The sequence below is a fragment of the Triturus cristatus genome, chromosome 2_2, assembly GCF_964204655.1.
Source record: "Triturus cristatus chromosome 2_2, aTriCri1.1, whole genome shotgun sequence".
NCBI classification, from domain to species: Eukaryota; Metazoa; Chordata; class Amphibia; order Caudata; family Salamandridae; genus Triturus; species Triturus cristatus.
The window spans coordinates 791,658,413-791,683,796 of NC_140582.1; the positions used below are offsets into that span (position 1 = coordinate 791,658,413).

Sequence of the window (25,384 nt, forward strand, 5' to 3'; positions counted from 1 at the left end):
CCCATATGGACCAACAGGGTGCCGGGGTTGGTTCTCGTAAGCATTAGAGAACATAGACACATAAGCCCAAGCAGAACCCCCAGGGAAAAAGGTAAAACCAAATATGGCATCCCTTTATCCGTAGTATGGGGCAAGAGTCCACAAACCCAACAATCGGTGGTATTGACCACCAATTGATGCTGGTGCAACAATTGAATGAATTAATTATTGAAATATTCCATTTTCCTACTTTCCTCATGTTCTGGTAGTGTATGTAACTGGTGCGGGGAGGCAGTGGTGTGAAAAGACACGAGATGGGAGGTAGGTGTCTGCTGCATAATAGAAGTAACCCAACCCACACAAGCTAATATAATACATGAAAAGATTAAAATACACAACGTTATACCACATCTATTATACAATAATTTGCAATATTTCTTCTTCATTTTATCCTTCTTATTATTTTTCCTTAATATAATAGAATCCATCCTCTAAATGTTGCTCGTGGCAGTCTTCCTTCTTCACTCAGCTGTGATTATCAGCCGTCCTATGACACTGCAAGTCCTGCAGGCCTATTGCCACTACTCAGGTCACAAACTAAGACTCGACTCTTACCACGACCCTGCAACCTAATTGGATGGTCAGTATCACTGAAAAGCGTAATCAAAAGAAAAATTCTCAATTGTCTCTAGCCACTTTAGGCCTCAAATTGTATCTCGTTTTATTCAGCACAGTCTGGTCCTGAAAAAGTGTCTCCGGATTAGTCGTGTTCAACCTGAGATGTGGTGGTACAGCGTCCTGCAGAACGTCATCATCCTCTTTCTCAGATCGAGTCCAATCTAGGTGTGCATTGCTAAAAGGTACGAATCGGGGGACCCTTTCACCTTCAAAATCGCCAATACCTTCACGGACCCACTGGTCATAAGGCAAAGGCAAGGGTACCTTCTTACAATGCACACCGTGGATCCAATTTTTCTTTCCGACCACCTTCACAGCTGTGCGTGTTGTCAATAATACTTGACGAGGCTCTTTCCAGCGAGGTTCCAAGTTCTTTGATCTTTGAAAATTCTTCACACACACCCAATCGCCGGGTTGTATGGTATGACCAGGATCAGTGGAAGCCTGAGGCAAAGCGTCTTGTACCTGTTGATGAAGGACACGCAATTTAGTGGTGAGGTCATGCAAATAATCGATCAACATTGGATACTCTATCTCGGAATACTTCTTTGGCCTTGGGACTCCCCAGACATTTGCTGGGCATCCAAACACAACCTCGTAGGGACTGAGTCCCATACGGGAATGAACAGTTGTTCGAGTAGACAAAAGAGCCAAGGGCAAAGCATCGGGCCAGGCAAGACCCATGCTGGCCGGTATCTTCGCGAGCTTGAGCTTAAGAGTACCATTATAGCATTCCACCAAACCTGCTGACTGAGGGTGGTTTTCCGCATGAAATCTCTGTCTGATACCAACACCTGCACACACTTTCTGCATTATCTGACCCACTAATTCACTTCCATTGTCACTCCAGAAAATTCGAGGCAAGCCGAACCTCGGGAAAAACTCCTTCAAAAGGACTTTAGCCGTAGACAGAGCAGTATTATCCTTTAGGGGGTAGGCCTCTATCCATCTAGAAAAGGCACATACCACCACAAGGACATACTTCAGATTATTACATCGCTCCATGTGAATGTAATCTATTTGCAACTCCTCAGAAGGGTACGTTGGAGGGGCAAAATGGCCTGCTGGGGTTGGTGTTCCCTTTCCTGGATTGTGCATCAAGCAAACAATACAGTGCTTAACCAGATTATCTGCGCATTTAGGGATCCCCACATTCTGCCATACAGGGGCCAGAAGTTTGCATATCCCTTTAGCACTAATGTGGGCATGTGCCATGGTAACTACTGGAAGTACATAGGCGTCTGGTAACAGCCAGCGCTGATGTTCCGACAATTCTGTCCAACACCCTGTTGCGTCCAACATTCCTGTACCCTCTCTCCACTTACTCAGTTCTTTCTCTGTAGCCTCTACCTGGATCATTTTTACACTTTCTATTGTGTCCTCACACATCCCTCCTTGTCTGACCCATCTAGCAGGGCCCGCAACATACATGCGGCTTGTGACGTCTCTGGCTGTCTCTTTCGCTGTCTGGTCTGCAAAAGCATTTCCTCGACCCACATCATCAGTGATTTTCTTATGCGCACTGCATTTGACAATTGCTATCTGAGTGGGCAAGGTAAGTGATTCGAGAAGGTCATTTATCAACTGACCATGCTGTATCTTAGCGCCGTGGGAGGTGAGAAATCCTCTTTCCCTCCACAGACGACCAAAACTGTGGGCCACTCCAAACGCATACTGGCTATCAGTGAACACATTCACTCTTTCCTTCAGCCAACACACAAGCTCTAGTCAGAGCTATCAATTCAGCTGCCTGGGCTGAATTGTGCCTAATGCGTGCTGTTTCCACAATTGTGTACAAAGTAGTGACTGCATAGGCCGAAGTCGTCTCACCATTGGGGAGCTTGAAACAAGAACCATCCACCCAGCATCCTCAACCTCAGCACCCACAATTATCCCTTTGTTAAAGTCAGCCTGAACATCTAGCAGACCCTGGGGGGCTGATCCTAAACCCATATCCGCCCACTCTTGACCAAGAATGACACACATGGTATCAAAAACATGTCTTTGTGTGGGCGCATCCCACTGCTGAAAAGTGTCCATGATATATTGTATACCATACTGGGGGCCATTCATGATCCACTTACGGGCGAGGAGGTCTAACGCATCACGTTCTTGGGGACCTGGGAGCTGACTACGGGTCTGCCTACGAGGAAGAACAGGAGTCATGTTTAATGGCCCAAAGAAAGGGGACAAAAGGCCAGAAACAGTGTCAACCAGCCGCTTACGAACTGAGGGGGAATTCGACATAAGGACAGGGGACAAGGTATTAGGCGGGGCAAAGAGGGGGCAGAAGAGAGGGGGTGACAGGTATAAAGGGGGTCGAAGGCAAAGGAGGTGGCGGGATTGGCATTACCAGAAGGGGCTGTGGTTGAGGTGCAAGGACCTGTTGGGGAACAACAGGTAGTTGAGCGGGCGGCAATAGTAGGGGTGCATTGGCACCCTGTGCATAGGGCGGGGGTCATTTCAACAGGTGGGACATTAAAGGATCCTTTTCGGGGTCAACATCCTTGTCTGGAGGAGAAGTGGGCAACACCGGATAACACTTATCTACTGCCATACGATGTTGTCTATCTAAAACCTCAATTGTATAATCATTCTCATTATCTTTAAACTGCTGGGCAGCCTGTATAACAGTCATGCCCTTTTCCTTCGTATCTCTTTTTGCTTGTTTTATTTCTTTCTGTTTGGCTTCCTTGCGCCAAAGGCGAAAAGAGTCAAACATAGCCGGCCGGGCTTTTCTTTTAAACAATGTAGCTTCCAAATTATCTAATATATCAGGCTCAAAACTACCATTTTTTGGCCACTGCAAAATGCCATCTTTTCTCGTATAGCGGACCCACACTTCATTAAAGGTGTTGGGGCCCACACCATGTTTAGAATAGAGCTCATAGGTGGGAGTTCCAGCCAGAGGAATTGGACAAGAGTCCTCCAGTCGGGAATCCCTATTACTACAACAACACCAACACCACCTTCTAAACTTACTGAAACCAGGCATTGTTATTTCACTGGCCTCTTTACAAACATCAAGGGGTTAATCAACCAACACAGCACAAATGTACTCACCCCTCTGCTTCAGCTTTTGCAAGAGCCGAATCAAAAAATCAAAAACAAAGAAGTGGGAGCAACCCACTATTACTTAACTAAATGTTCTCTCATGCCAACAGAGGTCCGTCTAACGTCTCGCACTACCAGTCATCACCAAAGGGGGGCCAAGGCAGGGCGGCAGTCAGGGCAGCAGTCAGTAACAGCCATTGGAAAGGAGAAGCCGCGCTGCAAAGACCTTCGGTCCACTTGTGACATGCAGGGGTCGATCATGTGGTGCGCTTCCGCTGGAATTTCCTTGCGGGGCTCCTCACGACCCTCGGGCTCGACCGCTACCTCTGAAGCCGCCTCACAGAGGGCACCAATTGAAGAACCGGGCCTTTAAGGGCCTGGTGGTGCAGGGCTCGCCTGAAATCTCCGAGTTCACCTGCCATGTTGTACAGAGACACGGAATACTCTGTTAGCGTAGAAAACCAAATTTATTAGCTGCAGCTACGCACAGTTATCCAAGAAGTACATCAGTGGTAGGTTCTCAGGAGACTGCCACTTTACTCCGTGGCTCACAGTCTTTTATACCCTTATACACCCAAAGAAAAACACTCCCCATGTACCAAATATTAGCCAATAGGAAAACATTCAAAACAAGGCACCATGTAACCAGAACATCCCCCTTGAGTCGTGTTCTTGCCCAACCCCATAAGTCAGTCAATGACAGCACCTATAGGTCAATCAGTAATGGCAGGATGTATTTGTGTGCTTCAAAGGACGACTTGCAAAATAAGATAATGCAGAGAAAGAATACCAAAGGCCAACAGATAGTTGGGACAAGGATTAGTCAGTCTAGACAATGATTAGTCATTCTGGCTTGTTCCTGGAATTGGCTTCACAACAAGGTAGGGGGGTTATTTGACACATAGCAGTACAAAGGGCAGAAACACTTTGTTCGCCGAGCTGCCTGAGTGAGGGCAACACAAAATGGCAACAGAATACAAAATGGAGTCGAAACTAAATTACCTCAGAGGGGCGTCTGAAGTATTAAGAAAACAAGGAGAAGATGGAAACGTTGAAAAACACAAATACAGAATCAACTGCTAAAAGCCACAGACACAACTCACCAGTAAAAACAAACAGGGAAGCGCCCGGTACCTTCTAACGACCGGGGCTTCCCTACGCCTGGCAAAGAAGATCAGAGTGCGCCAAGGACAGGAGAGCACCCCCCCCCCCCTCTCTCTCAGGTAAAACAAAGATGCACAGCCCCACGGCGTTAGCAGCTCACAGCGCTGCTCTCGCCATGCGAGGGCTTTATACATGTGCACGCGTACGGAGGGACAAAGATGGCATTGGGCTGTCCACATGCATTTGCAGCTGCATGTGGTCAGCCCGACGCCATCTTTGTCCCTCCATACGTGTGCACAGGTTGAATTGATTACAAAAAGGCCTTGCATGGCGAGGACAGTGCTGTGCGCTGCTAACGCCAGGCGAGACCTAAAAATAGGACAGGAAAAAGGTGAAAGAACGGAAACGAAATAGAGGAAAGAAGGAGGGGGGTGAGAACTAGTCTGTAGAGCTTCTCAACTGACGTTCATTTGCAGCACCCAGTTCGTTCCGAGTTACCGTCCGTGGGTGGAACATCATCTTTTGGTTCATCGTCTCCCCTGCTCTGTTCAAGCGCCAGAATTGCCTTCTCTAGTGGGTGCCTTGACACTGGCTTGGTGGACCCGTCCGTATCTTCTGAGTCCGAATGATTGGCACTGGCCCTCCGTGCCATGTCAGTTTTGGATTGACTGTAGTCTCCTTTGTGACCGCCCTGGCTCCTCTTGTTTGGCGTAAGTCATATTCTAGAGTAAGGCGTGCCTTTGTGGATTCTCCGCGTTCGCCCCGTATTCATGCAAGTTCGTCTCCGATGGACCTGCTTCCCTCTGCACCAATCCCCTGCCATCGGGTTTCTGGAGATGGCCCCCCCCCACCCGCGGTCTGGGCGCCGGCCTCTCCTCCACCCAGGCCCATGCCTCCTCTGGAGTCTGAACAGTCGCGGCCGGCATGAATCGTGGGTGGGGGGCAGGGGAGCGGGTGGGGGTTAATTTAATTACATTTAATTTTTTTAAAGCTTACCTTCGCCTCCTGCGTCGCGTCTCCTGCTCACAGGAAGCAGAAGCAGGCAGCCTCCCTCTCTTCCCGTAAGCCAATCACAGCGCTGCAATGGCATCATTGTGATTGGCTTCCTTACAGTCGTCTACAGAGAGGCCGTTTTCTTCGTGCAGGCTGCACAGCAGCCTACATGAAGAAAACGGAGAGTGCTATGACTGGTTTGGGCGGCCCTGGGGCTGACCAAATAGTCAGCGCCCATAACATTAGGCTAGCCACTCCTCCCAGAACTACCGACCCACCCGCCCCCAACCAGGCATACCCTTTTTCTGCTTTCTCGCAGTGCGAGAAGCAGAAACGTAAAATTGTATTCATACCATTTTATGTTTCTGCTCCTCGCACTGCGAGAAAGCAGTGGGGTGTCGCTCCGACGCCCACGTGAAGGAGCAACCCCCGAGTCTGAAAGAAGAAGTCAAAGGTGCGGCGTTGTTTCTGCACTTCACGACTGTAACCAGGAAAAGTCATGATTTTGGAATTGTCGTAGTGAACTTCTCCCTTGTGGCGCATCTCTCTAAGTATCATGTCTCTGTCTAGAAAGTTCAACAGTTTCGCAATAATGCGCCTCAACGGGGCACCAGGAGGGGGTTTATCGCTCAGAGCGCGATGTGCAGGTTCTATGATGAAACATTGAGAAAACTGATCTGCTGGGATGAGATGCGTTAACCATTTTGTCAAGCATGCTGCTACATTGGTGCCCTCCACTCCTCCCGGAAAGCCCACGAAGCGGAGGTTGTTTCTCTGGGACCGGTTTTCTACATCATCAATCCTCCATAGCATATCTGCAGTGGAGCTACGCATTTCTTTCATCCCTTTCTGGTGGTCTTTGACTGCATCTTCCACTCCTGATACTCGGGTCTCGGCCTCCGTCACCCGTTCCGACACCTTGCGAAGATCTTGGCGAAGCAACAAGATCTCTGAGCAAACCTCGCCAATTTGCCCCTCCATCGCCTCTCTGGAGTTCTGGATGGCCTGAAGGAGCAGGGTCGTGTCCGAGGGGGGCTGGACTGCCCCTGCCACCTCAGACTGTGTGGGGAGCACTTTGGTGTACTTGTCCATCTTACCCTGTCTTGGGGCCTCTGGGTCTTTGGCCATGACCTCAGTCCACCTCGACCCCGAACAAGTGGCGGGAGCCCTGCTACCGGACTCGCGGCCCACACCGGGGGAGGGCGTTCCTCAATGCTCCTGAATTACGTGGGCCAATCACCAACACAGCGGTTGGGTATGTGTCTCTCTCTCTAAGAGTGTAGTGAAGATTACTATCTCCTTATGTACAATGCTAAGTTAGCACAACCGCGTAAATGTTAGAAAGCCATTTTGCTGCTTTTGCACACGACACTGTAGTTACATGTTATTGTTTGAGAAATGCTTACTCGGCTTTGCTTCACATGCGAACTGTCTGTTGTTAACATCCTTAACAGTGAGCAGCGACCTTGGTCTGCACATTGTGTAAAGAAACAGTCTGGGTCACTAGACGGTGCATGTTGTGAGGTACAGGTTGATCATCCCACTAGTTAGTCATAACACGCACGCAGCTGCAGATACCTGAAAGACGAGTGCTTTTAATATTGCAGTGCAGCATGTTTTAGATTCATTCAGAAGATGAGCATTCCCAGGAGAGAGCCTTGCTGATCCTGTGATGTGATTCCACTAAGCTGATCCTTACGGTATGGGGTTCCCCATTCAAGCCAAGAGACCTTTTATTAGCATAATAATAATAATATTAGTTTGCTAGAGAAAGGAAGGTGGCCGATTGCCACAGTCATTTTATTATGATTGCTCCTTTCATTTTCTATGGTATTGTAACAATGCTGATGGTTCTGATCTTGACCATTTGCTGCTTATGTTAGCCAAAGTACTGCATCTTATAACACAAGGTTTATAAAATAAACTCTTTAAACTTTTACCGCGTCTCTGTTTATTCTGTTGTGGACTGATGTAAGAATAATTACGAAACTGTATTTCTGATCCCCACCACTCCTGAGAAATATTCTAAGTCGCTTGTTCTGGGTTGTCTATACATTGGGACCGCCGAGCTAGATCTCGGATAACGAATGGGACACTGATGCTGGCCGGATCGGGGTTCTGGGTTCTGTGGTGAGTTTTTGGTACACCACAATTCACTGAGGTCCTGGGTTCCTGCGCATAGTTCTGCGCATAAGCAGAATACCTGCAACATGGTGCACCTAACGTTTGGTCTTTTGATTTGAAAACGCCTTAGTAGTGCTTATATTAGTCCACAACCCCCTCACTCTAGTTTCCGGATAACGGGAGTGACGGGTTAACCTACCTAGGTTTCGACTAATAGGTTCTTTCAAGCTTGATCATTAAAAAGGTTATTTTTGAGGGAACATTTGTGAGCCCCCACCCGATACATCAGAATCTGAACTCAGTGACCAAGACTAGTTATCCCTTCGCTAACAGTGGTTGGGGATGGGAACGACTGTATGATACATTTGGAATGTCTTTATGTCTCTACTGTACCTGTGCTGAATTGTTGGAATACGTATGGAGTAATTTTCTGCTAAGCCTTACACTGGTTGAGTGGTGTTTATTTTCCTTTTTGTTTGCAAACTTAATAAAAATATTTCCCCCCCAAAAAAAAGGTTATTTTTTCTGAACCCCAGTGCTACTGTACATATCGTTGTTTCTCTTTAGTGTCCTAATGGCGGTCGATATAGCCGCACATAGTCGGACCCCTCTGCGCCGTCATTTGACGACGTTTGGGGTGCCTGATGATGGGGTGACTGTTATTTTTGTGGTATGTGCTGATGCAGCCTACCCATATGAGTTGTTTTACTCGTGGGTGACTTTTCCGTCAGTGTATGCAGACGATGATACGTTCCACACCTATACTGCCACACAGGTCCCTGCGGTCTATGCCCCATATAGGACACTGGAAATTCCTCTTACTGCCTGGCAGCATACCATTTGGTTTAATGGCGCCCTTCCCCATGCGGTTGCACCGGCGAGAATGGGCCCTTTGTCTATTGCAGGGGCCACTTGGCCGGTGCTAGCCGGCTTTACACCTCATCCCTGCTACTTGACGGTAGGGGTGGTTGAGTTACGAGTACTTCACACAGCCCTGATTACAGTCCATAGGGCTTTGTTGCAGTACGTATCACGCAACGTGCAGGCGGGGGCTCCTGCAGTTGCGGGTCACACGACTGACCACCATGCAGTGGTCATTAGTCCTGTTATGGTTAATTCGGTTGTGGGCAAGCGCCCCCAGAGTAGGGATGAGTTCCCTTACTGGCTTGCTGAGAAATTTGATCAACTGGAAGCGGTTTTTCCGCACACCACTCCTGTGGAGAAACACAGGATACTCACCATTACTTTGCCAAAAGACCTGGTCCCTGATATTGTCGATTGTGACAATTGGGGCAAGGTCTTTGCTGCGACCTATTCGAAGTGCTATGGTACTCCGTCTATGTCTATACTACCATCCGTCATCAAGAAGGTTCAGGAGAATCATGGGGCGGAGGCGGCTATTGAATTGGGAATGCGGCTGGTCGACAGCTTCGATGTGGTGAGTTCCATGGTAATGGGCAACCTCAAAGGAGATGCCATGCAGTTCCAAGTAGCAAATATGCTGGAGCTCGTGGATGTGGCCGACCGGCCCAGGGAATTCGCAAAAATAATTGCGAAAGCCTACAGAATGGTGGGTCGCAGCGCCTTGGGCGTAAAACCCACCGTAATCATTCCTGATGTAGTGCAGCACACTAAGGTGAGTTCGTCTACTAAAGACGAAAAGCCCAATTTTCCAAAGCAAAGTTGGCGAGCTAAAAAACAGGGGAAGCAGCAACAGAAACAGGAGTCTCGTCCTGCCTCACCCGTTCAGTCGTCTAGCGAACGCACATATGATCTGCGCGATCGATCTCGTATTAAGTCTCCTGATAGATTTCAGGTTTCTGAACAATGCACTCCTCGTTCTTCACAGGAAACATCGGCTTCATACTCCGGTGGCGGAGACCGTGGGAAAAGAAGGGGTGCCCAAGGTCGTGAGCAACCCCATCAGACTGACGGCAAAGGCAAGCAAGACGAGTCTGCACGTCAAAGACCCCCGTTTCAAAAGAAGAAAGTGGCTGCTCTAACAGCGAGGTATGCCTCAGATGGTACGGACGCAACTTCTGAACCTGACATGGGCGCTAACGCTGCTGGACAGCGCGGCGGAAGTTACAGTAGTGCGACAAGCACTGCGTCCATTTCTGGTGGCGACAGCAACTAATACATTTGTAAATATTGAAACTGCTGACACTCGCGTAGCTCCCCCTGATAGGCCATATGAAATAGTCCTTTGCATTAAAGGTGACATACAACGTAAAATTAAAGGGGTTTTTTGGGACAATCTGACCACTTCCAATGATATTCTATTGGCGGAGGCTGATTGACCCCGGCTTTCGTATTAGAAGCCCCGAGGTAATCCTCCCGTCCTTTGCGCACACAGTGCCGAAGGACCAAGCTAATAAGTTCGCCGGGGAGTGGGCTCAGGTGCTTGCACCTGTGTTGTATCGCAATCAGGTTGGATGGGATAAATTGTTTCCCAGTCATGAGATTCCGTTGCGAGCCACACCCCAGCCACAACTCCAATACCCCATGCGTCACGAAGCAAGACCTCACGTCGCAGCTATCCTTGAACAATTGGAATATCAAGGAGTAATCGAAACATGTGTGTCACCAATGAATAACCCTTTATTCACTGTGACGAAGCCTGACGGGTCGTACCGCCTAGTTTTGGATTATCGGCATCTTAACTCCAATTGCCGTACATGCGCGGTACAGAATACTCACAGTTCGGCTCTCGTCGATAGTCTCGTGAGAAAACGATTTGAAACGACACTTGACATTTCCAATGGCTTTTATAGCCATAACCTTTCCTCTCTCAGTAGTGCGTGGACGGCGTTTACCTCGGGTGGCAAACAAAAACAGTTTAAAAGATTGCCAATGGGCTATAAAAACAGCCCTGGCGTCTTTGCCGCTCGTGTTGTCTCTCTGTTAGAGACGATAGACCCTGATGCGTACTCGTATGTGGATGATATTTATCTCACAGATGACGAGTTAATGCCACATCTGAGTCGTGTGGATCGCATAATTGTTTTGTTTGCGGACTACGGTTACAAATTTAACTTTGCGAAGTCACACATTGCAGAATACACAGTGTTGTTCTTGGGGTACGAACTCAACAACGAAGGTCGTGGGTTGGCCCCGCACTTCCTAGAGAAATGCGCATGCCTCCGTGCTCCTACATCACTGAAGAAATTACAATCCTTGCTGGGCTTTCTGAATTTCGGTCGAACTTACATTCCTGATTATGCCCAGCGTATCAAGCCGCTTTACGCCTTGGTACAACCTACTTTCACCAAATTTTGTTGACTGCCAGAGCATTCAGCTATTTTGCAGTCATTGCTAGCTGATCTTCTTGCTTCAAAATACTTACTGACACGTGATAACCACACTAATCTGGTCATTAGAATTGTGCCGGGAGCAGTGGGTTTCACTACTTAACGTTCAATGAGGGCGACACCGTCCCCATTGCTTACAAATCACATCTGTACACTTTAGCTGAACTGCGTTTTTCTGCTGTCGAGAAAGTTCTGACGGCTGTGCAAATGGCGATTCTGAAAGAACGAGCGCTATCACAGGGTAAACGCATGTTGGTGGTAACACCGTATCCTGCCCTTGAGGCGGTGACAAAAGCTAGTGTACCAAATTCCAAAGCTTTGCATCCAAGTCGGATACAATGGGCTACTTCCTTGACATCGCCAGACGTCACATATATCTTTGACGCGGCATTACAGACTGAGGAGTTCTTACAGTATGAATTTGTTCATCCAGCTCCCCTCTCTTTGCGCCCGCTCGAGGATTACCATTGTGTCATTTACACTGACGGTTCTGCGCAACCGGCTACTGGATCGAGGCATGCCTACTCAGCGGCTTGCGCTATTGTTGTCGGTACTTTCGTGAACGGTGAGTTCCAGTCCGATGTCGTGCATACGCAGTCATTGGGTGATTGTACCGCTCAATTGGCTGAGCTTCGTGCTCTGGTGCTTGCACTGGAGTTTGCTGATTCTCGAGTCACTACTCTTATAGTGAGTGTCTCGTTCTATTGTGTACAAGCTTACAACGACAATTTACACTTCTGGAGTCAAAATGAATATCGTGATTCCAAAGGTAGCACAATAAAGCATAAAACGCTTTGGGTTCGAGTGGCAGAACTTAAAGAAGGTCACACTCTTGGTCACCAACGAGTTGGCGTCCATGCTGTCGGAAACAGCTTAGCTGATGAGGCAGCAAAAACCGCAGTGGCGACATACTTAGTGGCACCAGTTACAAGATCCAAAAGTAAGATCGATGATGACATCTTGGCAGCTATTGCTGCTACTGAGAAGGGAACGAAATTCCCGAGAGGTTTCCCTTCTCGTTACCATTATCGCTTAAGTCCTGATAACGTCCCGTTAGTGAGGATTAACGACATTGGTGACAGATTGATTCCCAACGCGGACTGCAGACTATCTTTGATATTAGCAGCCCACGAGGGCATGGCGTCCGCGCATGCCGGCGTTGCGGCTACTGTATCTTTACTACAACAACGTTACTTGTGGTTTGGGTTATACAAACAAACCAGCGCCTATGTACTTAATTGTGACATTTGTCAGCAGATAAAGCCTTCATCTGCGGCGCGCCCACCACAAACTCAGTTGTACATATCTAATAAACCACTTGGTTGTGTTTATTTTGATCACTGCGGTCCTTTTACCTTTGATACTGCGTACAAGTACATCTTGATTGCAGTGGATTCGTGCACACATTTTCGGTGGGTGTGGCCACAAAGGAGTGCTGATGCCCGTACTGTCATCAAGGATTTGCGTGTCTTTGTTGGAAGTTTTGCATGTGGTACCTTTCATTCTGATCAGGGCCCTGCGTTTGCCTCTAAGCCGTACAAAGAAGCAATGAAAAGTTTGAGGGTCCAAGTCAAATTTTCGTCTCCATACCAGCCTGAGGGCAATAATGTTGTGGAGCGAATGAACCATGACTTAAAGCAATCTTTGACAGCCAGGGTTTTAGGTACTGGCCGGAATTGTCTAGCCCACTTGTATGACGTGCAACGTGCACTTAATAATCTCCCTAGAAGGTCTCTGGGTGGGCGGACCCCATACATGATGCTCTTTGGTATTCGAATGTTTGTCCCAGACCTTGACGGTCTAGACATGGCGGCGGCTGCCGCTTCCTTTGACCTAGATGATCACTGTGCTGTATTGCAGAATCTTCATGAAGCCAGAGACACTCTAGCGAAAGAACACGTACTCTCCTCACCTGACGCAGAGCTGAAGGTTCCGGTAGTCGGCTGGCTACCTCGAGTTGGTGACCTGGTCCGAGAGAAGGTGGAGAACAAAAAAGAGTTTGGCCCCTCATATCGTGCACCAGTTCCGGTGCTTGGAGTACAGGGTACACGTACAGTCATTTTACCTCCACTTCCTGGTCGCAAGGATAACAGGTACATTTCTATTGACAATGTCAAGCTACAGCGAGTTGCCGATACTTCTTAGTATGACACCAGCGATTTCTTGCCCTTCGATACTGCGAAATTCTGTTGTGGCCCCGGCTTCTAACACCTTGCCTGATGTTGCCGTCGAGATGCATACAGTTACTGGTCCTTGATTGCCGCCATCGTCTGGTGGTCTACCTGAAGATCCTGAGTACACTTATCCTGCGAATGTCCCGGTGCCTCTTTTGCAATCCACCGCAAATAACCAGTCACATGATTCGTTTGACACTAATTCAATGACTTCCAGTGCCCCGTCCAAAGTCTCTTTTTTTGTTGCCTGGTTCAAAAGACATTTTTTAATTCCTCCTTGGATTTACATTTGGCTGGTGCTCACATGTATCTTTTTGTTTATGTCCATTGGCTTTGTGGTAGTGTTTTTTAGACTTCTCAATGGACACTACCTGAATGAAAGATCTACAATTGGATTAATTGATGGAACTTTGGCCCCCCACTCCTCATCGCACATTATGAAGAGGGACCAGACTTTTGTGAACATTACTGCCTGGCCTGTGCGTGATGGGATTGCTTGGGATGCTGTAAAATTCCAAATTCATGGCCCCACTGAAGTAATCAATGTGCCAAATGTATTTCGTGTTTCTATGGGTGATGTAGTTAAACAGAACATCCAATCGGATGATTGGGATGTACAAGCCATAGAAGCACTGTTTTCTGATTTAAAATATTATGCTGCATTTGATGCTGAAGATTTGTATTTAGATACTGCAAATTATGATGAGCAATTTTGCTATCAACATTATGGCACGCATTTCCTACACAGAGCAAATACGTTTAGAAATTTTGTAAATTTTACACAATGGGAACATTGTCCAGCCCCTATGCCTGGAAGCTCCACTACGTTGGTGAACAAGTTCACATACTTTTCGGATTTTAGTGTGTCTAACCCGGCCTCCTTTTATTTTAAGGTTGCCCCTGAGTCTGCTTCCAAAGTAAGACTGACACACACCAAATTGTTGTATTCTAAGTCCTTTATGGACGAATTGGCTATCGGAGGTTATGACCTATGGAAAGCTACTATCGATCTTAAATTGGTTTGGGGTTCTAAACCGTGGCAGGTACAAGGAACAGAAGCTTTGCATCGTGCCTGCCTCATTCCGAACCATATGTTATTTTTGAATTCCTCAATTTTTCAGGCCACTTGCTTCGGATTGGCTACCTCTCAAAAATTGAAATCTCCCTCTATCCTGGATCTGGGTGCTTATCCTAATTGGGCTAACCATACAGATCTGTCCATTGCTAAGTTGCAGTCATATGTTTCCAACACAACCTTCAATATTTCTGCATTGGATCCTGAAGGGTGGTTAGTGTGGCAAACAAGCTCGGATTCATGTCAACGTAGGTTTCTGGATTTAACTCCGGGGTATACTCGGGTTCGAGTGGACCTCCGTTTTGAATCTTCTCACACAGTTACTACCTACTCGGAAGGTAAGTTATGCCAATCATGGCTGCAACATTCCACCTTATCGTCTGTTAAACTTCATTTATCGCGACTAAACGACAAAATAGATTTGAATGATTTTGTTAAGGGTCCTGTAGTAGGCAGGTCCAAGAGATGGGTGTATGCTGTTTACAACGAAATCTGGAAACTTTCACAAATTGAGGCTGCATCCAGATTAAGAGCGATTGACCAAGCCAATATGGAAAAAGTATTGGCTGTAATTGATAATAGCATTAACACCTTGTCTTCAAGAATATATACATTAGATAATATTGTTTCATCTGTTGTAGACATTGTGCAAGATGATTTGTCTGTATTGTATCATGGTCAAAATCAAACGCGTTCTGTTAAGCAGTTTGCATGGACTTTGCAAACGTTAAAGGCTGGGAAAGTCCCCTGGGATTATATGAATACTCGATCTTTGTTCCTTCCTTTTAATTTAACTGCAAAACAACAATTCATGGCCATGAAAGATGCTACATATTCATTGCTGCACATTGAAAAATTAGAGCCTTTGCCTTTCTCAATTGCTGAATTGCACTCCGCTGTGTGGCTTGTACACGGGTTGATCACGTTACCGTTCCCCCTGTTTAAGTTCAGTTCGTGCATGAAACATTATGCCCTAGGCAGGTATGAACAACTGGGAAGTGCCTTCCTGCACGAAGTTTGGTCGCTCCCTTTCACTTATAGATGCGTGAGGGATGGCAAGGAGGTTTATTTAAAAGGTGAAGAGTGCACTACGACCCCAGATCATTCTGTGGTGTGTAGGAACATTCAATTACATGGTGCATGTAATGTGCACGCTCCTAATTTAGCTTGCATTTTGAAAGGGATTCCGGTGCCAGTTATAACACCATCTTTTACGCTGCTTGCTAATGGTAGTTATTTGCTGTTGAATAATGAAGCTTGCTGTGGGATGTTAGTGGGAATTCCCTACATAGTGACCGTATCACAGAGAGTAGTCTGCTGCAATAACGTCCTATTCCCACCCCCGCATGGACGGCTCGATGTATCCATCTGGCCTTCCATCCCGACCTTGAAAGCAGAGTTCAACAAGATGAGAAGAATAAGGGCTCTATTGTCTCAAAAAGAAGTCGCGTTGACTTCATCCCGGGAAACATTTGTCCTTCACGTAGCAAACACGCGCACCGAGGTGCAGGCGCTTTTGAATACTGATCTTCCACTTCATTTTGGGGCCCTGATACAGGCTATCTTTAATGCCTCGTCAACAAGTGGCCTGGCTCATTTTTTTAAAATTGTGGGCTCTGGCCTCGTGACCTCCTTTCAAACTATTTTTGGTGTGATCCCGGCATTTTTGCATTCTATTTTTCCAGCGTCTTCGGAGGTCTCCCTTTGCTTCTCGCCCTCATTGCTGGAATACTTTTGTTGATCTGCGCCCTGCGCTATGGATGCACAACTTGCGTTGCAAGACCGCATGCCCCGGCTGCTCCATCTTCGCACCCGGATGCTTGAATATAATGGCACTTTGCCACTGGCGACTTTAAGCGTAGCCTATGGATTGTCCTTCCGGTTTTCCTACTTTACTTGTGTGCAGCCTGTCTTTCATTGCCTAGATTGTCTGTTCCAATGGGCTCTGGATTTGTGTCTGTCGACCCTGGTGTCTCCTGCCCCGGATTATGATCGGCTAATGAGCCCCTTAGTGGCTCATGAGTTGGACTGTTCTGGCGTCAGGATTATGGCCTGCGCAGCCGCACATGGAGTCCTTGGGAATTGGGACATCGGAACGGTTCCAGCTGAATTCTTGACAAGAAGTTATCTTGAAGTTCACACCAGTTGTCCTCGCGTGGTGCTAGAGGCTCCGGTTGTCGAGGGACACGTGTGTTCCTTTCCCTTGCTGAACTGGATGGCAGTTAATTTTGCGGACCGCTCCAATGATTTCCTCTTGGAAGCTGTTGCAACTTATTGCGCATATACATTGATGGATTGAGTTTTTTCACTTCGTTTCATGGCTTTTTCATGGTTTTTTCTCAACTCCTTTTTTAAATGTTTTTCTTTTTTCTCTTCGAACTCTCCGCTTACCTTATATGGACTCACAATTCAGGCCCTTGGTTCCGTTCTTTCGAACTTGAACTCTGCCTTCATGCACGTGCGCCCCTAGTGGTTAGTGGTTCGATCAAGGGGGGGTGTAGTGAAGATTACCATCTCCTTATGTACAATGCTAAGTTAGCACAACCGCGTAAATGTTAGAAAGCCATTTTGCTGCTTTTGCTGCTTTTGCACACGACACTGTAGTTACATGTTATTGTTTGAGAAATGCTTACTCGGCTTTGCTTCACATGCGAACTGTCTGTTGTTAACATCCTTAACAGTGAGCAGCGACCTTGGTCTGCACATTGTGTAAAGAAACAGTCTGGGTCACTAGACGGTGCATGTTGTGAGGTACAGGTTGATCATCCCACTAGTTAGTCATAACACGCACGCAGCTGCAGATACCTGAAAGACGAGTGCTTTTAATATTGCAGTGCAGCATGTTTTAGATTCATTCAGAAGATGAGCATTCCCAGGAGAGAGCCTTGCTGATCCTGTGATGTGATTCCACTAAGCTGATCCTTGCGGTATGGGGTTCCCCATTCAAGCCTAGATACGTTTTATTAGCATAATAATAATAATATTAGTTTGCTAGAGAAAGGAAGGTGGCCGATTGCCACTGTCATTTTATTATGATTGCTCCTTTCATTTTCTATGGTATTGTAACAATGCTGATGGTTCTGATCTTGACCATTTGTCTGCTTATGTTAGCCAAAGTACTGCATCTTATAACGCGAGGTTTATAAAATAAACTCTTTAAACTTTTACCGCGTCTCTGTTTATTCTGTTGTGGACTGATGTAAGAATAATTACGAAACGGTATTTCTGATCCCCACCACTCCTGAGAAATATTCTAAGTCGCTTGTTCTGGGTTGTCTATACATTGGGACCGCCGAGCTAGATCTCGGATAACGAATGGGACACTGATGCTGGCCGGATAGGGGTTCTGGGTTCTGAGGTGAGTTTTTGGTACACCACAATTCACTGAGGTCCCGGGTTCCTGCGCATAGTTCTGCGCATAAGCAGAATCCCTGCAACAAGAGCAGGCAGGGGGGGGGGGGGGACCCCTCCGTTACTGGTGCGGTTTCTGCTCGCAAAGACCTGCTGTCTCCCTCAAGCAGGCACGGCTCTCTGTTGGATTCCCTGGTGTCAAGGCTGGGCTGGCCTCCTGTTTACTAGTTTCAGGCCATCGCGGCTTAGGATGTGTCAGTACATACCGACTCCTCTACACATAGATAACTGTCTGTTCCTGTATGAGAGGCTGTACCTCCCTCCTGCTTCACCCCAGCAGTAGATATACAGGGTCCACAATGACTTTAGGACTCGTCCAGGGTCTCGTCTAGGTTGTGAGATCAACACTCGACGGAAGTGGGGAGAAATCCCACCCCCATGCCACCCGTCATCTTCAGGAAGGGACCGAGACCCCAGTGTCACCACCTCCACAGGTACTCACTGCGCACACTGCGTCCAGCGCTAACTGGTAGTGTCTCCCCAGTCCCCGCATGGGATGACAGTGTGAGGGAGCCGCCCTCGCAGCCACACACAGGTCAGGTAGCACCAGGCACCAGGAGCAAACGATGTGGGCCACAGAAGGTCTGCTGCTGTCCCCAGTCCTCCACCCGGGGCAGAACTCAGCCGGGCTGACTCGGTGTTCCAGGCCCTTGCGGAGATCAATGGGCCTCAAACCTGGGATCTGTGGCCCTACAGGGGCTCACTTCCAGATGGCCCTCGGATGTCCTCTCCGCCCCTCCAGCACAGGGGGGGGGGCTATCAGAGACCCCACTCCGTTGTCTTTCCACAACGGCAGCCAGGCCACTCCCGGCCCGAGGTGGAGCTGAGACCTCAATTTTCGCTGCCTCAGATCTCGCAGCACTTTGCCGCCACTCCAGGGCCCAGTCGGGCGCAGCGACAGGTATCTCACCTGATGGAGTCGTTCGTTCCTCAGCCGCTCCGCAAAGTTCAGGACGGAGCCCACGGACTCGATCTCCCCTCCAACATCCGGGTCTCTCCTGGATGCCGTAGCACACCCGTCGCTTCCCGGAGCGAAGGGGCGGAAGGCATCGGTCTCCAGCGACCAGTCTCTGCGTATTCCAACGGTGTTTCAACTGCGGAGAAAGTCTCTCAAGGCCCCCTCAGCGCAGCGAACCGCCATCTTGCCGGAGCCTCTCTCGGTCAGCCGCAGCCCCGATGCAGTCGCACCATGTCGGGCGCCAACGGGGCCTCCACTGTACTGCAACTTGGGGGGTGCAACTTGGCCATCTTTTAGAAGCAAAATTGGCGCTGGATGCTGCAGGATTAGATCAGGATTAAGGATTCCGACGGGAGCTCGCGCTCAGCATGTCTCACTCGACCATGAGCTCGGCCACGCCCCCGCTTAGGCACATTGTTTGTCAGAATAATAGAAATTGTCCTACCTATCGTAAAGCAAAGTTTAAATTCTATTCTGTATTTGAAAGTGAGGATTATACTTCACTTTTTTCTTATGAAGACTATGCTTTACTTTTTCCTTTATTTATTCCTGCAACCGTGTAGGTTCAAATAACAATAAAAGCTACATTTCCCAGAAACAGTGGATAAGGGAAACACCTGTTTTGGTCAATCCATTATGCTCTATCCTTTGAAGAGTTCTCATGGTTTCCTGTCCGTTATCTTTATTTGCAAGGCATTTCGACTGTAACCTCAATACTTTTCCCTTAATTCAGTCTTATGGTTATTCCCTGATAATAAATGAAAAACCCTTCTCAAGCCATTGAAAGAACTGAGCATGTCTCATTAAGCAAACGGCAATTGAAATAGGTGTTGAAATACATTTAATTAAAGGACTGAACCACAAAGAAAGGCGTTTGTCACTCCAACAAAGAAATAGACAAAATATATATTTTCCACAGGTGATGATGTTCCCAGCTGTGATCCCCTTTTGAGGGTCGCTAAAGTAATATCTGATAGCTTGTTAGGTGGGATAGCCTCACTGCAGTATCCTTAATAGAACTTAAACTTTTCTTAACAATAGCTAGGAAATGTTTAATTCTCTGTCAGTACCTGAAGGTGAAAATTATGCAAGAAAGCTTATTTAAAACTATCAAGGCCTCATCCACTACTGGTTTAAAATAAAACCACTTGCATGTGGAGTCAGATGACCAGTCTGCTGTGTTCATTGTGTCCTCTAGCCTCGCTCCTAAAGAGAAAGCGTTGGTTGCCATTGCACTGTTCACTGAATGAGCTCCAAAGATATTAGTTTCAAAGCCTCCCTTCTGCATAGTCCAGCATAGCCACCTTGCAATGGTTGGTAAAGAAACTGTCTTGAAAGGTTTTCCTAAGGGAAATCAGGAGCTGGTACTCCCTGCTGGTCCTGAGCTCCTCACTTCCGCTCTGGTATGCTTTCAGGCATTCAACCACACATAACTTGGAAGTGTCTATGAAAAATGGGTAAATAAATTGTCCTGGTATGGGTTATGGTGTTTCTGCACAAAGAGAAAGTTACTTCTGAAGGAGTGAAAATCCTTCCAGAAATGTGAAGTGCCCTGACACCTGAAACTCTTTTTACAAGAGACCAAATATAATAGCATAGCTAACTTACCAGAGAGTTGTTTCCTGCTTAGGAATTAGTTGCATGCCAAGATAGGAAGAGGTTTATTACTATATTGACATCCCATAACTTGGAATACCTTGGTTCTGGGGGAAGAGTGTCTAATGGCTCTGGGATTCTTGACCAAGGGGTGTGAACCGTCAATAGGGAGATGATCCTCTGAAATAGCAGAACAAAATGTATTTACTGATCTATATGTAAGGCTCTGCAAATGAGGTATACTTGGAAATTCAGGATGTGGACAACATTGGGCCCCACAGGATCCTGACATCGTTGCATACATTAACCAAGCCATCTTTTCCAGGCAGATCTGTCTTGTTTGGTTGTGTTCTGCAACCAATGCTTCTATATAGGTTTTTCAGCCTGATAGGATAGCTTTGGGATTTTCAGGCATCCTGTTTAATCCTTGTTCCTTCCATATTAATTGCAGAAATCTGCAGTGTGGGCTTAAGATTGGGATCGAAAGGTAAGCATCCTTGAGATCCAGGCATCCTAGCAAGCCTGCCAGGCACTGGATGAAGATTCCCTCAGTCTTGAAGTGGTGATATACGAGCCACTTGTGAAACTATCATAGGTTTATCACAGAGTGGAGGCCCTTTTTTCTTTCTTTTCCATCAAGAAGAGTTATCATACAAAGCCCCTTTGATAGAGGTAGGATTTTGTAATGACATCCTTTCATTTTCAGTTTGGCTACCTCCTGGTCTTTGAGGAAAGATTCCTTTTGGGAGAAGAGAGGGGGGTTGTAGATTACTGCTTGTTAGGTGAACCATAGAAGCCCCTAACAGATTGCTCAACCCGCGTGTCTGATGTCAGCTTCTCCAAATTGTGAAGGAACTTTGCCAGTGCCACCCTTTTTTGCGATAGGCAAGTTAGAAGTAAAAATGAAATAGAAGGACTTACTAGAATAGCCTAAAGCATTGAACATGCTTCTTTAAAGGCCTCTATTGCTTCATGACCTCCCAACACCCTGGGAGTGGAAGCAACCTTCAAATCTTGTTTTATCCTGCCAGTGGCCTTGTTTGGAGTATTGGCCGCATTGGGGAGTGTTGTTGAAGGGACTGCTGGGAGAGTGTACCCTTTCTCGTCCGGTACCCAGGGAACCCTTAGTTCCAAAGACTTTTTAAATGATTGCTTGTGCCTTATCTAATGATGAGAAGGTTGAGACCCATTTTCCTAATTCTTTTATCAAAAGGTCCCAAAGAGACCTGCAAGAGTACAGCTCCTGCTTTTGATGAAGCTAGGTCCCCTAGCATGCTGTCCGCCTTAATGAAGAGTGACCTGTAGCGCTCAGTGGTCATCGCGTAGTGACATTACCTTCGAAGTTTTTAGCACGTTGTGCCCAGCTGAACTGGGTATCATATGAAATGAGGGGCCTGATTTGTTTGGATTTCTCTTCCATGTCTAATATGTTCCTTGGTGGACCTGCCATATCTAGCATCTTCTCCTGGCAGGAGCGCCAGTAGTGGTTGATGCCCTTCTTGGGGTCTTTACTGTATTTTAATAGGACTGTAGTCATTTTTGCAGCAATTTCAGGAGTGCGAAAGACTTTCCCTTCAAGACAGGGGTGAGGCCATTCCTCCTACAGTATGTTGTGGAGCTACTTGTCCAGAGGTTTGCAGAGGCTTGCAGCCATGTAGGGTACTACTTTCCCGCTGTGGTCCATTCGGAGGAGCGAGGCTGATAAAAATCTCCAGGGTCCAACATGTCTGAGGACGGGGCAGGGGAGCCTTTTGCACCGTCATCAGGAGAAGGCTTGTGAGAGGCTGACATAGGTCACCAGTACTGAAAAAATATAAAGGAAAGATCTAAGAGGTACCTCTCTGCTGCTGGAGTAGCAAAGGCGGAAGGTGAGGAAACCCTCAGACCTCTTGAAGAGATTGGCCAGTACAGATGTTTTCCTTTCCAACTGTTTCTGGGATATGTAGTTTTTGTTGTTATCAAAATCTGTAAGGTAGCTTGAGCAAATAAAGAAGAAAGTAATGCCTCTGGATCCTGACATAGAATTTACCTATTGCATGAAATAATTTAGCAGCTGTCCTTTGTGCAGAAAACTTTCAATAGCAAGTATATGAGGATCAAGCTCTAAACAATTAATTACGTGAAACTGAACTCGTACGATTTTCTGTGATTTATAGCCTAATAGAAGTATGATTTTATTTTTACAAAACTGTTTTAGAACCGTTAAATTTGTATTATGTTACCTTTGATGTCCGATGTTCTAGGTGCCAGTCAGGTGATCATGAACAGAGTCCTAATGTCAGACAAGTGCTTTTTGCATCTTCAGATCGGTAGTGGATGGGGTAGTCAGGGAGACCTGATTACAACTGGGCGTCAAAGGATTTTAGGAGACCCACACAAAATTACATTTATCATTGAGGCGCTCCTTCTCCCCTAGCATCAGGGCCTTATTTGCCACCTGTGTGCCTATTGGAGCATACATGTCTTTTGAGAAAATAATTGTTTATACTTACGTGTTTATATAACAGTTATGGTTAGGATATTTGTCTGATTATATTTACTCCCCGGTCTCTGACATTCGGGGTAATAGAAATGTAATATTCTGATTAGTTGCATCGTTGTCGTTGGGATGGGTGGGTCCCTTTGGATATATGGCTTTCTTTAGATTTGGGGTGTCACCTGCTTGTTTATGTTGCATTAATAGATGTGAAATAAATTCCAATTAGCTGTCTTCCCAGGTACTTAGATTGGGGGTGTTATTATTGGATTGAGACTTTAATTTGGTGAGACTATAATAGGTGCTATTCGCTCATTTTTAGATAAACTATATCATACTTGATGACCCTTACCTTGGATATTAACAGAGAAAATACTCATAACGAATATTTCTGACACCATTCTGGTGAGACTTGATTTATTCATCTATTAATTCATATTGGAAATATTATGATTGAGTTGTCTCACCTGGATTATGTTTAATTGTATTCATATCAGCTATATGTGGTATTATATCACGTTCTGATTTGTTCTATTTCTCCCTTCACCTCTTTTTTCCTTTCTCCCCTAACTAAAGCAATTTACCTTATGGTCATATGATTGTTAATAGTATCAATTTGTAAAAATCGGTTTCTCTTAAATTAGTATATATTTATGTATTATAAAGGATTACATTTGTTGTGATGTTGATCAGTTGTGTCTATATGTGTTGTTTGATATGGTGTATTGACTGTTTTCTTATATATGTGTTTGTGATTAAAGATTTAGTGCCATGAATGTGATAGGACTATAATGTCTTCTTTTATCATATGTTGATGTCTGTATTTATGTTGTTATTTATACGTTGTTTTATGTTGTTTGCAGCCCTGATGAAGTTCCGTTAAAAAGGAACGAAACGCGTTGGCTGTTGCTTTTATGTTGCATACAAAGAAGAATAAAGTATTACTTTGAATTAACTCGTGTTCACGAAGTTGTGACTTCATGCCTGGTGCCACCTCCAATTTTCTTCAGTACTGGAAAAATATAAAGGAAAGATCTAAGAGGTACCTCTCTGCTGCTGGAGTAGCAAAGGCGAAAGGCGAGGAAACCCTCAGACCTCTTGAAGAGATTGGCCAGTACAGATGTTTTCCTTTCTAACTGTTTCTGGGATATGTAGTTTTTGTTGTTATCAAAATCTGTAAGGTAGCTTGAGCAAATAAAGAAGAAAGTAATGCCTCTGGATCCTGACATAGAATTTACCTATTGCATGAAATAGTTTAGCAGCTGTCCTTTGTGCAGGAAACTTTCAATAGCAAGTATATGAGGATCAAGTTCTAAACAATTAATTACGTGAAACTAAACTCGTACGATTTTCTGTGATTTATAGCCTAATAGAAGTATGATTTTATTTTTACAAAACTGTTTTAGAACCGTTAAATTGTATTATATTACCTTTGATGTCCGATGTTCTAGGTGCCAGTTAGGTGATCATGAACAGAGTCCTAATGTCAGACAAGTGCTTTTTGCATCTTCAGCTTGGTAGTGGATGGGGTAGACAGGGAGACCTGATTACAACTGGGGGTCAAAGGATTTTAGGAGACCCACACATAATGACATTTATCATTGAGGCGCTCCTTCTCCCCTAGCATCGGGGCCTTATTTGCCTCCTTTTGTTACAATCTGATGCATCCTTGAAGCTTCCTAAGCGTAATGCCTAATACAGCTCTATATTGTGCCAGCCCTGTGGTGACTGCAAACTATAGACTTTAGCCTTTTGGATGAAATTGTCATTCTTGAAGGCTACCTTAATTTCCTAATCCCATTAACTTTTTTCTAGACCGTTTCTAAGACAGTTCAATGCAGGAAAAAAAGAACATTTTTCTCCAAGTAAGTAGCATTATGCATTTCTCTACCATCTCCTAAATATTGAAAATGGTGAAGGGCTTAGCTTTTGGTAGTCTAAAAGAACAGATGCACAAACATTCTTGTTCATTTAGAGAAATGTAAGGAACTTCTCTGAGTATAAATGTATCTCCATCAAAACAATTGTGCACTTCCAAAAACATGTTTGTTTTCATACAAACATACAATTTCCTAATCTTTGAACTTGAATGTTCCAAATAATATCAATATTTGATTGGTTGTCAGTGGGAGATCCGATCAAGATCATTTAGCTTCCCATTTAATTGAGGATTCCTTATCATGGGATTATGTGACTACTATCGAATTTGAATTATCTATTGAAATGTACCTGATTAATATTGGGATATTTGTGATACGAATTTCAAAATAATTTTTACCCATATATTCAGTTTATTAATCTAGTCAATTACCAAACGTTTTAGCTGCAAAGAAGCGATCATCTTGCAAAACACTTGTTGAATGGGATGGTAATACTTGGAACATTCAAATCCAAGGATTAGGAAATTGTGTGTTTGGATGAAAACAAACTAGTTTGCAAGAGTCTAACTGT

At 45.8% G+C, this 25,384-nt stretch overlaps 1 protein-coding gene across 9 annotated transcripts in view; it reads left to right on the top strand.

Moving 5' to 3' along the window:
• CLOCK (clock circadian regulator) overlaps positions 1-25,384 on the top strand; it is a 2,260,868-nt gene that overhangs the window by 503,356 nt on the left and 1,732,128 nt on the right. For 6 of the 9 annotated variants that reach the window (XM_085642074.1, XM_085642079.1, XM_085642082.1 and 3 more), the window contains exon 3: positions 23,797-23,975. The exons of the other annotated variants lie outside the window; for them this stretch is intronic. The gene's annotated coding sequence lies outside the window, so the exon portion shown is untranslated. The remainder of the gene's footprint in view (positions 1-23,796; positions 23,976-25,384) is intronic. 9 annotated transcript variants of the gene reach the window in all.